The 16,251-nt window shown below is 43.0% G+C and overlaps 1 protein-coding gene and 1 pseudogene across 4 annotated transcripts in view; one reads left to right on the top strand and one right to left on the bottom strand.

Annotated features, from left to right (window-relative positions):
- FRMPD1 (FERM and PDZ domain containing 1) overlaps positions 1-16,251 on the top strand; it is an 89,811-nt gene that overhangs the window by 12,046 nt on the left and 61,514 nt on the right. The window contains exon 1 of one of the 4 annotated variants that reach the window (XM_066256718.1): positions 1,069-1,414. The exons of the other annotated variants lie outside the window; for them this stretch is intronic. The gene's annotated coding sequence lies outside the window, so the exon portion shown is untranslated. Of the gene's footprint in view, positions 1-1,068; positions 1,415-16,251 lie in introns of those variants that run through there. 4 annotated transcript variants of the gene reach the window in all.
- LOC136322204 (zinc finger CCCH domain-containing protein 15 pseudogene) lies at positions 2,156-15,035 on the bottom strand (annotated as a pseudogene).

The following is a 16,251-nucleotide window of genomic DNA, read 5'->3' as shown; positions in this document are numbered from 1 at the left end:
GTTCATATTTGGCTCTATCAACTAATGAGTTTGCTGACCACTGTCCTAGAGTAATTAAAGGACTGCAAATAAAAGCAGCAGCACCCCTTAATAACTCCACTAAGTCAGGGGTCAGTGAGCAGTTGAGGGAAATAGCTTTCCCATTGACCGAGGAAATGAGCTTGGGATAACCTTTCTGGAGGGCAGTTTGGCCATATCTAAAGCTTTAAAACTTGTTCAGTTTTCTACCCAGCAGTGCCTCTCCTAGGAATTTATCTTAAGTGAATAAGTAGAGACGTATTCTGCAAAGGTGTTTATCTCAACATTGTTTGTAATGCAGACATTGCTGAAGTAAACCAAGTGCCCGGCAATAGGGGATTAGCTCATAGATGGCACTCCTGTCTATAGGACATGGAAAAGAATGCTGCAGCCTAAGAGAGAGACAGGGAAACTGTTCTTAGAGGAAAATCAGGCTATAAACCAGTATATACAGTAAGTTTCCAATTATGTTGAGAATGTATATATGTCACCCAAAGACTAGAAGGCTAATTAGCAATTGTAGATTATGCTGGATGATTTTTTATTTTCTTCTTTCTAAGAAGAAAAATTTCCAAATTTTCTACCAGCCTCATGTATTACTATTATAATCAGTGGAGAGAAATGAGTTATGTAAGAAGAAGAGATAAGCTGTGGAGAGCATTGTCTGAGTTTCTTTGGGTTGAAATCAATATGGGCACATCATTTATCTTGCAAATTTCAAACAGGTAGTGTTTTCATAAGGACGAGTGGTCTTAAATCCATTTGTGTGAGTGTATTTATAGAAGTGAAAGCTTTGGGGGAAGGAAATAGATTGATTTTTTTTTCCCCTTGAACTTTTGAAATTATTTTTTCCACTCCATTTGTAATTGAGCCCAGGGAGCTATTCTTGTTTCTTCCTTTCTTGGGTACTTGCATGAGACTTAAAAATATTAACTGGCTTAGGATGTGAGTTTAGCTAAAATGATTCCCCTTGAAGTCTTCCCTGGACTCTCATGCTTAGACAGTAGGGTCCCAAGGAAGACCATCATTTAAAATCTGTTTTGCTTGTTATCCGATGCATTTTGTCCCCACATCGTTGGATAAACCTGGATATCCACATTGGAAACCACACCTGCTTTGTTGGGGTGGTTTCATCAGCTACCTGTAAGGGACTCAGGAGAAGGTACCTGCTTTGGGCGCTTTCTGTTGGAAAGGTTTATTTAGAGGCTAATCTGGCATCATCTTATCCTGTGGACGTAACATTAGTCTGCAGAAAAAGAGATCAGAGCTGGGTAGAATCTCTTTAAATATTAATTATAGTGATGCCTTTTGCTACACATCTCCAAAGAGCTCTGAACATTTCACAGACATTACCTCATCATTAATTTTCACAGTGTTCTTGGGTGAGAAGCTGATGGTGAGTATTATAGTCTCCCTTTGGAGCAGAATATAATATATATTTTAGATAGTTAAAATAAACTTCGGAGTTGTACTGACTAGATACCAATTGTTTTTTAAAAATCAAGGCAATATTTTTGGTATCTTCTTCACAGCTGTCCTGTATTTCCCACAAATTAAATTGCCTTTCTGCATTTTTCTCCACCAATACTTATTGAGTGCCTACTATGAACAAGCTATAGTGCTGAGCACTGTAGTTAGGAGTGGAATTTAACCTACCTAGTCCCACACTTAAGGCCTTTGGTGATATGGCTTCTACCTGCCATTCCCTCACTAAATCTCTCAACCCTGCTTCACATATTCTTTGACTCCCACACTCCTCTTCCTGAATTTGCCTTTAGGGTAGGCCTGTGCCATCTCCCTTCTGTGTACTTTCTATGCCATTCTTCAGCCACTGCCCCCAGTGCCCTCTTCTCCACCCCTGTAGGCCTCACTTTCCTATCCTTCATAGCTTGGTCACCTCTTCCACAGGGCCTGCTCTGGTATCACTCTACTGTATCCATAGCTGGATGTGATCTCCTGTTCAACCTCCAGGCATTCTATCAGCCTCTCTGCTGTGGGCCTTACTAATTTTTTCTTAGTATTTTAGAGGTTTATGTGTACTCCTTGATGACATTTCAAGCTTCTTAACTGCAGGGATGGTCCAACTCATCTTTATGTCTCTCTCAGTGGCTTGCCCACATTAACTCTCCAAGTACTTGTTGTGTAAAGGAATGAAATGGACATGATTCCAGGCCACTGTTGCCAGTTCGTGCAGAACCCTGTGGGGTGCAGAGGACAGAGGCTACTGATAGAGCCCCGCTTGGTCTGACCCTTCCTTTGATCCTAGTCACTGAGGCCACACGCTGCCTACAGGCCTGTTCTGTCCTCTCATTGCATCCACACCCACGCCATCTTTCATCTAATAATTGTGTCTCAAAATCATTCTTCTCTCGTGGCATCCTGGGGAGGCACAGGAAAAGAGACAATTGGAGTGGCTTTAAGGGTTACCTTTGTGCTTATTTCTTTCTTTTTCACCTCTGTTGTGCAGATCACCCACACTGCTTGGGACCCAGAGTGTTCTCTGTCCATGAGCTGGCATGAGGGCTGGGATCGGCTTGTGCTCCACCTGTGGCAGGCTGGTGAGGCTGGGCAGGTTATTTAATCTTCCCGTGGCGTCATTTCCCTATCTGTTAAGAGGGGATAATGTGCTTGAGGGTGACCTGCCTCCCTAGGATGCTGTGAGGCTTATCAACTTAATGCCGTTGCTATTAACTTTAACTGAAAATGGCTAGGCAGAACCGGCTGGAGACCGGGCACAGGATAAATACAACAACTGGGAAATGGACTCCTCAGGCATCTTCTGTGTTGCCCTTGGCACATAGGAAGCCAGTTAGCCCACCAAGGACCTCTAGCGCTGGAAAGGCACTAACGGGCTTCTGGTTCAGCCCCTGGGTGCTTTGTGTGTCTGCGTAGCAGTCGGTGGCACCAGGGAGAATGTGTTATCATGAAGGTTTCAATTACCAAGTCTGTGGGCCCTTTCAGGATGGATCTTTTGGCTATCTTCGCTGATTTGGCATGATTGGTCACCTATTCTTGTGTATGTATATGGTAAAATACATATAACATAAAATTTACCTTGTAGAACAATTTTTAAGTACACTATATAGTAGCATTAAGTGCATTCACAATGTTGTGCAACCATGAACACTATCTAGTTCCCGAACTTTTTCATCACCCCAAAAGGAAGCCCTTTACCCTCCTCCCTGGTCCCCTGGCAACCACTAATATGTTTTCTGTCTCTATAGGCTTACCTATTTTGGATATTTCATATAAATGGAATAACACAGCATGTGGCCTTTTGTGCCTGCCTTCTTTCATTTAGCCCGATGTGTTTGAGGCTTGTTTATATAGGAGCGTGTGTCAATATTTCATTGCTTTTCTGTGGCTGAATAATATTCCATTGTGTAGATGTTCCACAGTTTGTTTATCCATTCATCTGCTGATGAACCTGCAGGTTGTTTCCATCTTTTGGCTGTTAGGCATCGTCGCGATGAACATTCAGGTGCCAGTTTGTGTTTGAACATCTGCTTTCAACTCTTTTGAGTATATACCTAGGAGTGGAATTGCTGGGACAATGATAATTCTAAGTTTAACTTAGGAAAGAACCACCAAAGTTCTCCATACCCTTTTTGGACCTTTCTTCTCCCCAGGCTGCTCAGGTAGCTCTCAGTCTTCTCTGAACATTTCTTCTCAGTTACCTTCATGACGCTCTTAGGTCTTCAGCCCCTGAAATGACAGTGCCACCCAGGGTTTGTTCATTCCTTCCTTAGTTCCGCTCATTCTACCCTAGTGATGCTCAACCCTAGCTGCACAATACAATTATAGGGGCTCCTCCAACAAACCCTGCCCAGGCCCTACCCCAGACCAGTTACATCCCTGTCTCTGGACTGGTAGGACCTGGGCATTGGCAGCATTTAAAGGCTCTAGATGATTTTGATATGCAGTTTCTCTTGGAACAACCATTCATTCTCGTGGTTTCAACCTGATCACTGCCTAGTTTTTATTTTCAGCTCTAACTGTCCACTGGACATATCCATGAATGTTCTTCCAGTCCTCCAATTCAGCTGTTCCCAACCAAACTCTCCATCTTTCCTTGCAAACCTGTCCTCTCCCAGTGTTTCCCCCATTGTCCATCATCCAAACCAGAAACCTGAGACTTATCTGTGCCTTTTTTCTCTTTGTTATTCCAGTTTCTCTTTTATTTATTTATTCAGTAATTCATTGCCCATTAGTTAGGAGAGAAATGCAGTTTAGGAATTATGTTTGGAAGACAAAAAAGACATAGGTGAAACAGTTAACTCATAATATAAACAAGAGGATAACCTGAAATTAACAGCAACATTATTATAACTACTATTATTGAGGACTTTCTTTGTACGACCAGTGCCTCCTGGTATATCTATAGACCAGATTACAGGCCTTCTGCCTCCCTATACAGTGCTCTGTTCCTGCCTAGCGTGGACACAAGAGGCTTAGCAGCCACAGCTGACCCAGCAATGTCATTCTGTCATTCACCTTAAGGCTGCTTACGAGGCCCTTTCAAGTATAGCTGTGGTGAGGTGAGACCTTGCAGGGAGCATCACTGTGTTAGCATCAGCCCTTTCCCACCCACATCCTTTCCAGAGCTCACTGTTCATCTGATAAAGTGGACAGCTTATGTGATCAGCTGATAGTTTTCTATTTGGAGTGGCCTGGATCCCTGTGCCCTCCGATTACTCACAAGAGAATGGCACAGCCTAGGCCCCATTCGTGCTGACTGTTGTGCTGCCGTCCTCTAGTCCCAGGAGGCCATGCAGAGGCCATCTGTACTGAGCTAGATAAGAGGCTAAGCCCTTCCTAACAGACACCTAATCCTGTTATGCAGATGTGAAATCTGAGTGGCATGACGATGCCCCAAACCCACATGGCACCCAAGATGATTTTAGGTGATATGTGAATGAACATTTCTGTTTCAATAGTTGTTTGTTTATTTTAATGTGTATCAGGGGCAAAATATCCAGCATGATCAAACCTGTGACTTAATGAATATTATTGTCAGGGTGAAGCTCAAGTAGGAGGCACTGTACCGTTGAATCCTTTTACACAGACCGTGTATTACAGGTGTGGTAGTGTGGCAGTTTGCTGACATGGCAGAAGTCATGACGGCAGATTGAGGTCACCTGTGATTTGGGGACTGCCACTCTAGGCTACTTTCCCATGAGCCACCTTCTGCATCTCCTTTTCACCTTGTACAAGGTGAGATGGCAGAAGATGCTGATGGCTAGAGTTCCTTTACATGACCAAGGGGCTTAGAAACCAGAGAAACGGCTGTGAGACACTGTGGTTCTTTGGTCCATGATCAGTCTTCATTCAGACACTTAAAGTCCTTTCCATGGAAAAGGGATTCCTATGGGAGACAGAGGCTACAAGAGGTCAGGTAAGGCCGAGGAGGAGCATAGATGATGTGTGGTGCTATTCCCCAACAGGAAATGAAAATAAAACAATTTCATTTAGCTTTTGACCTTTTTTATGACCCTGAGTGAAATGACCTGTGAAGTCAGAGGGTCAGAGCCTGGGTTGCAGTGAAAGGCTTGACTGGAACCCCTGTAGGCGGGAGACAGAACTGAAGCTCCTTCATGAGGTCCTGGTTACACTTAGGCTTTGAGGAATAATCATGTGCTGTAAGATAAGTCTCCCTTCCTTTGGCAGAACTGTCATTTTTCTGATAAAGCATCATTTTAATCAGAATTCCTTTTAGTAATGAATGCAGGTGTGGGGCATCAGCCCATTATCTCTTTCTGAGCCTTGATCACTGTAACGAGCCCACCCAGCATCAAATGATCAACATGCACTCCTCTAAAATATTTGCAAATAATATTTTCTCTTTCTTCCTTTATTATTTTTTTTTTGCGAATAACTTTTTCTTTTGGTTTAGAACATTCAAGAATGAAATCTGCTTATTGTTCTAGTGTTCTGATCTTACCATAGCACTTTAGACATTTATAACCTGCCATTATCAATTCAATAAATGTCAATTGAGCCTGACCAAGGAGGTGGCACAGTGGATAGAGCGTCGGACTGGGATACGGAAGACCCAGGTTCGAGACCCCAAGGTCGCGAGCTTGAGCGTGGGCTCATCTGGTTTGAGCAAAGCTCACCAGCTTGGACCCAAGGTCGCTGGCTCAAGCAAGGGGTTACTTGGCCTGCTGAGGGCCCACAGTCAAGGCACATATGAGAAAGCAATCACTGAACAACTAAGGCGTCGCAATAAAAAACTGATGATTGATGCTTCTCATCTCTTTCCGTTCCTGTCTGTCTGTCCCTATCTATCCCTCTCTCTGACTCTCTCTCTGTCTCTGTAAAAAAAAATAATAATAAAATAAATAAAAATAAATGTCAGTTGAGCTTAATGTATTCTGCTAGGCCCTGCAATGACTGTAAAGAAACAATCCTACTCTCTTTTTTTGGATTTTAGTGTATGATGGTCTTTATTTACAACTTTATTGGCAAAAAAGAAAAGGGGTAAGTTTAAAGCAGTTTATCATAGGGCATTGCAGCTGATCCTGTCAGATTAAAGAAGTTTCATTTTAACTGTCCATTTAATTGTCCAAAGACATACAACACTGAATCTGCATATGCAGTTTCCTTTATGAAGTACAGCACTTGTATTTTAGGCAGTCTTTTAGACATATAAATACAAAAGAAATAAAATCACCCATTAAAAACTACATTAAATAAAGGGTATTTTAAATTTAAATTTATGCTGTTCTTATAGTAAACATATGCCCAATGAAGATCAAAAGCTGGAAAAGCAATAACACTTCCTACTTGAATAGACAGTTACAACAACCATTTTCTGCAATGACCATATTTTCAATTTATCACGAACTACTCTGAACTTACTATGAGATGTAGCCAAAGTCAGGAGACAAGATGTAAGGAGAATATTCTTTCTGGAGGAGAGTAAGCCCTCCAAAATCAGCATGAAAAAGAAATCATTCTGTTGAAGAATTCTAGGTGGAAAAAAAAATTAATGTAGTCAATTTTGATTCATGCTGAGCTGGTTTAATTTTTTCACTGATTTTTTTGGTGTCATTCTTCTAAATCAAGTGTGTTTAATTCTTCTTCTAGTTCATCCAAATCTTCCCTGGTAAAAAGATTTTCATCAACAGGAACAGCATCAATGATCCCATTTCCTTGTCCCTCCTCTTTGGTGTCCTCTTCTAAATCACTTCTTTCACCATTTTCAGCCCTACCTCCGGAAGCTTCACTTGATTTGTTTTCATCTTTTTCTGAAGTATATGTGCTGAATCCTTCAAGACTGGCTACTGTAATACCTGTCTCATCTACATCCCTTGGGATGTACAGGCTTAAATCTATGTCATTAATGCTCACTGAATCATCAACCTCATCGACACCTGTTTCCTGGGTATGGTGGGTATCATCTGCTTCTTCATCATCATCCTGAACCAGTTCAGGACAAAATTCAAACACTTCATGACCACTGATCACTAATGCTTTCCCTGCTTTGAAGTCTGCTTTTCTTCTTTCCATATCTTGCTCAAGTTTATCAATCTTTTCTTGTCTTTTCCTTTTCTTCCACGCAAGGAAAGATTGTAGGGTAATTTTGGTAACATTTGGACCTAGGGCAGAACACTCTCTTTCAATTAGATCTTCTAATGAAATTTCATCTTCCTTCTCTTCTTTCTTTTTAACTTTCTTCAATACAAATCCAGGAGGAAGTGCATGACGATACATGCAAACATTACCCCCTCCAGGGCATACCCAAAACCAGCCATATTTGTTGTTTTCAATAGCTTCAAGGAAATGCTTGCACACTATTTGAGTTTTTGGTTTTCTCTTTTCCAGCTCACCGTGCTTCTTGTTCACTACTTCCAGTTTTTTCTCATCCCAATTATTCATATATCTTTTTCAAGTTCTTCATCTCTTGCATCAATACAAACACTTCGCTTTTCACACTTTCTCTCCAGAGTGAGGACAGGAGAGAACTTACACTATCTCCTTTAGTACATTGTCCTTGCTTGAAGAATGCACATACCACAGATTTGGGATCTGCATCTTTACTGATTTTCTGAGCAGCAACTACAGGCTTAAACAGTTCATTTAGCTCTTGCAATTCTTTCTCTTGTCATCTTTCTTTAACTTCTTTTCCACTTCACTTTGTGCTATCTGACGTGGATTTTGCTGACCAAATTTTTTTTTTATAAATAAATTTTTATTTTAATGGGGTGACATCAATAAATCAGGGTACATATATTCAAAGAAAACATTTCCAGGTTATCTTGTCATTTAGTTCTGTTGCATACCCATCACCCAAAGAGAGATCATCCTCCGTCACCTTCTATCCAGTTTTCTTTGTACCCCTTCCCTGTCCCTCCCCCTCCCCCTCTCCTTCCTTCCCTCCCCCCACCCCCTGTAACCACCACACTCCTGTCCATGTCTCTTAGTCTCACTTTTATGTCCCACCAATGTATGGAATCCTGCAGTTCTTGTTTTTTTCTGATTCACTTATTTCACTCCACATAATGTTATCAAGATTCCACCATTCTGCTGTAAGTGATCCGATGTCATCATTTCTTCTAGCTGAATAGTATACCATGGTGTATATGTGCCCCATCTTCTTTATCCAGTCTTCTATTTTTTTTTACAGTGATTAAAAGCCTTTAAGCAAACTCTTGGCCAATACAGCAAGAATCCATAAAAGAGTAGTGTCCTTAACATGTTCACCAAGTCCAAGTTGGCCCCATCACCATGCCAAATCCCTGAAAAATGCAACCCAACCACAGTTCAGTCTGTTAGGAGCTGTCACAGGGAGCAGGAGTCCAGGAAAAGGCCACATCCAGGAAAAGTCCGCATGGCACTGGAATTGTTGTCACCATTCTATACTTTGCAGCTCATGTCCAAGTCCCAGTGACCGCTGCTTCTAGCTGGTAATGATTCAGGTAGACTGGAAAAGCCATTTGCAGCATGCATGGATATGGAGCTGTTCTGTTCTCCTCTGCCTGGAGAGATGAGACCAGGGTGCTTTTCCCTGGAGCTCTGCGACTGTGGCACGGTAAAGAGAACCTTGGGGTACCCTAAGCTGGGTGGCAAAGGTAGATTCATAATAGAAGTTGGCAAAAGGGGGAAAGAGAGCTCTAAATTAGGAGTAGGTCCCAACCTGAAATATGAGTGGGGCATTGAGGTAGGAGGGATAAAGGAAACACTATATATTAAGCAAAGCCACAGAAAATAGGACTATCAGCACCCACAACAGAGATCTTTGAGGGAAGAATAAAAAACCTGACTATTCAGGCATAACATAGTTAAGTGGCCCTTGTGCAAATGAGATCAGTTTACCTGCTTCTTGGAAGAAATACCCTAGGCTCGTCCACAGTGTCGTAGATGGGGCCGACAGCCCTGGGCACCTTCAGCCTTCAGTGGCAAACCCCAGCTTTCTGGGCAAGGTTAGGTCATAGGTGGCTGGAGCAGGACTGGAAGAGACTGAACCCTCCCTTAGAGGAGTGAGGGGGAAGCCTACCTTCCAGTGTCCCTGTTTCCTCACAGCAGAGGCATGTAAGCCTGGCAGGCTTTAGCTCAATGACCTTCCTTTCCACTATTGAAGCAGGACCCAGATGGCATCCTATGAGACCCCTTTGGGGCGTTGGAGCCTTTAAGGGTGTATCCTAAAAGCTGGTAGTTCCCCTGATCTCTATTGGGCTTTTTCTGCCTCTTGGTATCTTTATAGCCATACTCAGAAGATCTTGCTGAGGGGCTTGAGGATACCCATCTGCCTATATAAATCTCTTCCATATATCTGGAGCTATTTGGAAAAAGACAGAACAGTGTTATTAGCTGGATCTAATAAAGAAGGTAGTAGTTTGCAGGCAAAAAAGATTTGGTGTCTCCTGTTCATCAGCATTCAAAAGAAATGTAAATTTTTTTTTTAAGTAAAAAGCATGATATGGTAGACCCGTAGGAGTTCCAGGATATGACTACCCCCTTTTAAATTTTTTTTAATTGACCTTAAAATGTTTTCTCTGTACACTTTAATAATACCTTAACTTTAAAGATTGTAAGCATGACAAAATACAGTAAATGCTTTTGCTCCATATGCAGGAGCATTTTCAGTTTAGCCAGTTTAGGAAATCCAATAATAGAACAATGCATACAGACAATGAGCTATAACATGCTTAGCAGCCTCTCCTGTTCTGACAGAGGTTACTATAGATCCGGAATATGTATCCACTGTAATGTGGACATACGACTGTTTTCCAAATGAAGGTATATGAGTAACATCCATCTGCCAAAGTTGTCCTGGTAGGGGTCCTTGAGGGTTAACTCCAAATGAAGGGGCAGTATAGGACCCCTTGGACAGGATTTCCCAATCTGCTGTGCTGCTTCCCGAGAAAGTTGAAACTGTTTACACCGGGCTGCAGCGTTCTGGTGATGAATAGTATGAGACTGACTTGCTTGGTCTGTCATGGTTGCTCCATATAATTTTCTTTTGGGTAGCTTGATCGACAAGGGCATTCCTAGGCCCTGGCCGGTTGGCTCAGTGGTAGAGCATTGGCCTGGTGTGCAGGATTCCCGGGTTCAATTCCCAGTCAGAGCACACAGAAGAAGTGCCCATCTACTTCTCCACCCCTCCCCCTCTCCTTCCTCTCTGTCTCTCTCTTTCCTTCCCACAGCCAAGGCTCCACCAGAGCAAAGCCACCCCAGGCACTAAGGATGGCCCCATGGCCTCTGCCTCAGTCGCTAGAATGGCTCTGGTTGCAACAGAGCAACACCCCAGATGGGCAGAGCATTCCCCCCTGGTAGGCATGCCGGGTGGATCCTGGTCAGGCGCATGCAGGAGTCTGTCTAACTGCCTCCCCATTTCCATCTTCAGAAAAATACAAAAAATAAATAAATAAAAGAAAAAATACAAAAAAAAAAAAAAAAAAGAAAAGAAAAGAGGGGAAAAAAAAGAAAGGGCATTCCCTTGTGCTAAAGCTCCAGGGAGCATGGAGTGAGCTTGAGTATGTCCTATGAAACATGGAGCTCTATGTTGACATATAAGTCTTTGAAGAAGGAGGAACTGCTGAAATAGTTCATCAGCATTTGTCCCTAAGACAGCAGTCTTTATAGTGGAAACACCGTAAGTAAATATTTGTTGTCTGTCTATAGATTAAAGGGGGAATATGGCCAATGCTGAAAAGCTATGATCTTTGTGCCCTCCCTTCCCCAACCCCCTCCCTCTCCTCCCCCCACCCTGTAACCCCAACACTGTTGTCCATGTCTCTGAGTCTCATCTTTATGTCCCACCTATGCATGGAATCATATAGTTCTTAGTTTTTTCTGATTTACTTCTTTCGCTCAGTATAATGTTATCAAGGCCCATCCATGTTGTTGTAAAAGATCCTATGTCATCATTTCTTATGGCTGAGAAGTATTCCATAGTATATATATATACCAAAGCTTTTTAATCCACTCATCCTCTGATGGACACTTGGGCTGTTTCCAGATCTTTGCTATTGTGAACAATGCTGTCATAAACATGGGGGTGCATTTCTTCTTTTCAAACAGTGCTGCTAACCAAATTTAACTTAATGAGTTACAGCCTTGATAAACTTCTGTTGCTTTGCTTCTTTCTTATTCTTTAGACCAAAAGTTTTGTCTGCGATAATCTTCTCCTTTTTTTTTGCTCTGCCTTTTTGCTGCCCCAGGCCTGAGCCTGTTTTTTTTTTTGGGGGGGGGCATTGCGGAAGCAGGTGGCACCGGCCAGACTTAGGCGCAGCTGAACACCGTTAGGATTTTCTCAACAATCCTACTCTTAAGGAGTTTGCAATTCTAGGGGGCAGAAAACAAGACCTGAATCTATATGAATTAGGAAACATAAGACAAGAGCATAGATAAGGAGGTCATGGGCTGACTGGAATAATAAGCCACAGCACAACAGCTCTGTGATTGGGAAACTGGGTGGGATGTGGTAGACCAGTAGGCAGGAACCCGTCCTGGATGTGCTGGTACATGAGCTGGGCTGTGAAGGTTAGACAGGGTTTGAATAAGCCTCAGGGAGTAGGGAGATCATGAACAAATATTCAAGGAGTGGCCACCTTAGGGCTGTTTGGAGGGACAGAGAAGCACCAGAACAGAGAATTTTGAGACAGGAGGAAGATGGGATCTTGGGTCCCCTTGGCCACATTTTCTTTCTTTTGGTGATAGAGACAGAGAGGGACAGATAGGGACAGACAGACAGGAAGGGTGTGGTGCCTTAGTTGTTCCTTGATTGCTTTCTCATATGTGCCTTGACTGGGGGGGGGGGGCTACAGCAGACCGAGTGACCCTTTGCTCAAGCCAGCGACCTTGGGTTCAAGTTGGTATGCTTTGCTCAAACCAGATGAGCCTGCTATCAAGCTGGCGACCTCAGGGTTTCGAACCTGGGTCCTCTGCATCCCAGTCCAATGCTCTATCCACTATGCCACTGCCTGCTCAGCCCCCTTGAGCACTTTGAGAAAGTTCTTTAACCTCTCCAAGCCTGAACTTCCTTTTCCTCAAAATAGAGTTACAGATTTCCACTGTGCAACGTTGTCATGGGGAGTAAATGATGTCACAGGTTATGTGCAGGTTAGTTTCCCTCCTTTTCCTAATTGCTAGGGAGATCAGCGATGGGCCATGGAGCTGGACGTGTGGAAAGAGGTTGGATTTTAGGGATGGGGAGCCCTGGACAACTGAAGGAGGGAAATGACGAGACCATGCAGTGTTTGGAATCGGCAGACACTTAGAGAAATTCAATGTTAAGATAAAAGAGGTAACCAGTGGTTTGATGACGGGAATCTAGGCTGAATTAGAGAGAAAGCCTGGAAGAGAGGAATCCAGATCTCCTGACTTCTCATTCAGTGCTGTTTTTCAGCATCCCTAGCTGTTATCTAGAGAGACGTAAGAAATGCACATTCTTGGGCCCACTCTAGATCCACTGAATCAAAAACTCTGAGGCCTCAGCAGTTTGTGTTTTAACCAGCCCTCCAGATGCTTCAAATACTTTCAGGGAACCAGTGTTCTGGGTTTTACTAGAAAGAATGGGGGAGGGTTTTGAGAAGAGCAGGCTCCTTGCAGGAATAGGGGTATTGTCACAGGAAAAGGGACAGAGGGCAAAGCAGGCACCATAGATAATCTTTTTTAAAAGTTGAGGCCCAATTTACATACCATAAAATTCACTCTTTTAATGTGTACAATTTAGTGTTTGTTAGTATATTCTCAAGGTTGTACCATCACCAGTCTAAATTTCAGAACATCCTTTACCCGCTAGCAGTCAGTTTTCATTTCCCATTCCCCACAGTCCCTGGCAACCACTAATCAGTTTTCTATTGTATGGATTTGCCTATTCTGGACATTTCATGTAAATAGAATCATATAATATGTGGCCTTTGAGCCTGGCTTCTTAGCACAATGTTTCCAATGTTCATCCATGTTGTAGCATGTGTCGATTTTCCACTCCTTTTTATTTATGGCAGAGATAAATGTCTTATGCTTCAGACTTTTGCCTCAGAGAAATTTGGTCATACGACTGAACTCATACTACCTCAGAAAAAGAGGTTTCTCTTGGGTACATTTGAATAGAACTTTATAGCTTTTAAAGAATTGTCACCACATAATGGAATGTAAAGCCTTCAACCAGCCCTGGAACGCAGCTGGGCAGGAATCATTGTAATTGTTTTTATAGAGAAAACAAGCTGGAAGGAGACATGTTCTGTGCTAGTCCGGTGTGCTGCCACGCGCACTCATTGAAGTGTGGTTGGACTTGATGGGTAGACAGGCAGAAGAAAAGCATTTTCCGAGTCATGATGGTGTGAGAATTCAGGGCCTGTTTTGGGAACCATAGGTCACTCAGTTCTACTGGAGTGGACAGTGTGATGGAGAGGAGATAGACAGATAGTCGGGGTCCAGATCCCAGAGGCTTTAACTCCCATCCCCAGGCCCAGAGGGAGGCAGTGGGATGGAGTAGTTGATCCAACTCCAGAGACAAGTAAGTAAGCTAATCTTACCTGATTTGAAATTCCACTTCTGCCACCTCCTTACTGTGTGCTCATAACCAAAATACTCACCTTTTTCACGTTCAGTTTCCTTTGGTAAATGAGGATTGTAATAAACATTAAATATGATACTGCACATGGTACTTGCCCAGTACCTGGCACATAGGAAACAGCAGTATCATTAATGTGGTTGTGTTAGTAGTATTGTAATTCTTCAGCTCAGACTTCATCCTAAAGGTGAAGGGGAAGCCCTGAAGGATTTTTTTTTTTTTTTTTTTTCATTTTTCTGAAGCTGGAAACAGGGAGAGACAGTCTGACAGACTCCCGCATGCGCCCGACCGGGATCCACCCGGCACGCCCACCAGGGGCTACGCTCTGCCCACCAGGGGGCGATGCTCTGCCCATCCTGGGCGTCGCCATGTTGCGACCAGAGCCACTCTAGCGCCTGGGGCAGAGGCCACAGAGCCATCCCCAGCGCCCGGGCCATCTTTGCTCCAATGGAGCCTTGGCTGCGGGAGGGGAAGAGAGAAACAGAGAGGGAAAGCGCGGCGGAGGGGTGGAGAAGCAAATGGGCGCTTCTCCTTTGTGCCCTGGCTGGGAATCGAACCCGGGTCCTCCGCACGCTAGGCCGACGCTCTACCGCTGAGCCAACTGGCCAGGGCCTGCCCTGAAGGATTTTGCAAATAAAAGTGACATGGTTAGAATTACACGTTGTATCAGTTTGGCAGCCAATGGAGAGTAGATTGATGCAGGGTATATCTAGAAGCAGAGACACTGGTTAGAAGAGTATTACAGTATTTCAGGCAGAATTAAAGTCTGAACTGTGGTAATAGCCCTAAGAAATCAGAGGAGGTGAGAGGTTAAGATCATGGAGAGCAAAGTCAGTAGAACTTGGTGGCTGGCTCAATGTGGGGCATGAAACGGGGAAGAGTCAGGAATGATTCCCAAACTTTTGACTTGGGAAGTTAGACAAGGTAGTCAGTCTCCTTCAACAAGATGTCCTACCTGGGAGCAGGGGATCTGAAGGGTGAAGCAAAAAGACATGGTGAATTCTGTTTTAGATATAACTGACTCAAGTGCTTATTGCACATCTTGGTAGAGATTTCGAAGAGGCAGTTGTTTCTTTTTTTAGTTATATTTTTATTTTTTATTGCATTTGTTGGGGTGATATTGGTTAATAAAATTATATAGACTTCAGGTGCAGAATTCCACAATACATCATCTGTGTATATTGTATTGTGTGTTCACCACCCCAAAGTCATTTGGTCCTTAAAGCAGCTGAAACTGTGGAAGTAAAGGACATCACCTAGGGAGTGTTTAGAGCAGCGAGTCTCAAACTTTGCTGTATATTGGAATCACTGGGGTGCAGGGTGTCTTTAAAAACTACCAATACCTGACTTGTACCCTCCAACATTCTGATTTAATTGGTCTAGGGTGCATCCTGGGATTGTTAAAAGTTCCCAGGCAATTCTCATGTGCAGCAAAGTTTGAGAATGATTGGGTGAGAAATAGATACTATTTATTTAGATAAGAAGGAAGCTGAGAATCCAAGGCCAGAATTAGACGATGGAGGGAAGATGAGTTCGGAAGGTGGCTAAGCAGGTACAATCTGAGAGGCTGGAGGATCATGAGGAAACAGATGTCACAAGAGCCAAGGGGGAGGATTGTCAAGAGGTTTTAACACTTTTATTATGATAGTTTAAGAGAAGATGCTAGTTTGGCAGTTCTCTCACTATTCAAAAAGCTGGATATTTGCCATTCACTCTGGTTTCTTGTATCTGCGGGTGTTTCTGTGTCAACAGTTGGTTTATGTCCTTGGACCTTGTGGAAGTAATCTTTGGCTCTTCAATTTCTCTTCTATCCTTTACTGACTCTACTGATGTTTTTCATTTCTTAATAGCAGGTACTAGGTTCCTGGCCTTTTATCATCACTTCTTATATCTCTTTTGAAGGGTTTATATCCTTAATTGCCGATTTGCTTTTAAGAGAGCTGATCCCTTAACATTTAGTCTTCTCCATTTGCAAAATATTTTGAGAGAGTTTGCCTTTTCATATTACTTTGTTCCAGACAACTAGAAGGGTGTTCAGTTTGGGGAGTCATGCCCTTCACAGGATTTTGCCAAATTGGTGTGTGCCCAGAGGAGGATGATCCAAACATATGAAGAACTGTGGAAGGAACTAAGGATGTTTATTCTGGGGCAGAGGAGGCTTGAAGACAACAAGATTGCTATGTTAAAAATAGTCATGGGATGTAAAGTAC

Source organism: Saccopteryx bilineata, chromosome 2, assembly GCF_036850765.1.
Source record: "Saccopteryx bilineata isolate mSacBil1 chromosome 2, mSacBil1_pri_phased_curated, whole genome shotgun sequence".
NCBI lineage: Eukaryota > Metazoa > Chordata > Mammalia > Chiroptera > Emballonuridae > Saccopteryx > Saccopteryx bilineata.
Note: the sequence above shows the minus strand (reverse complement) of the source record. Positions and strands in the feature narration are given on the sequence as shown.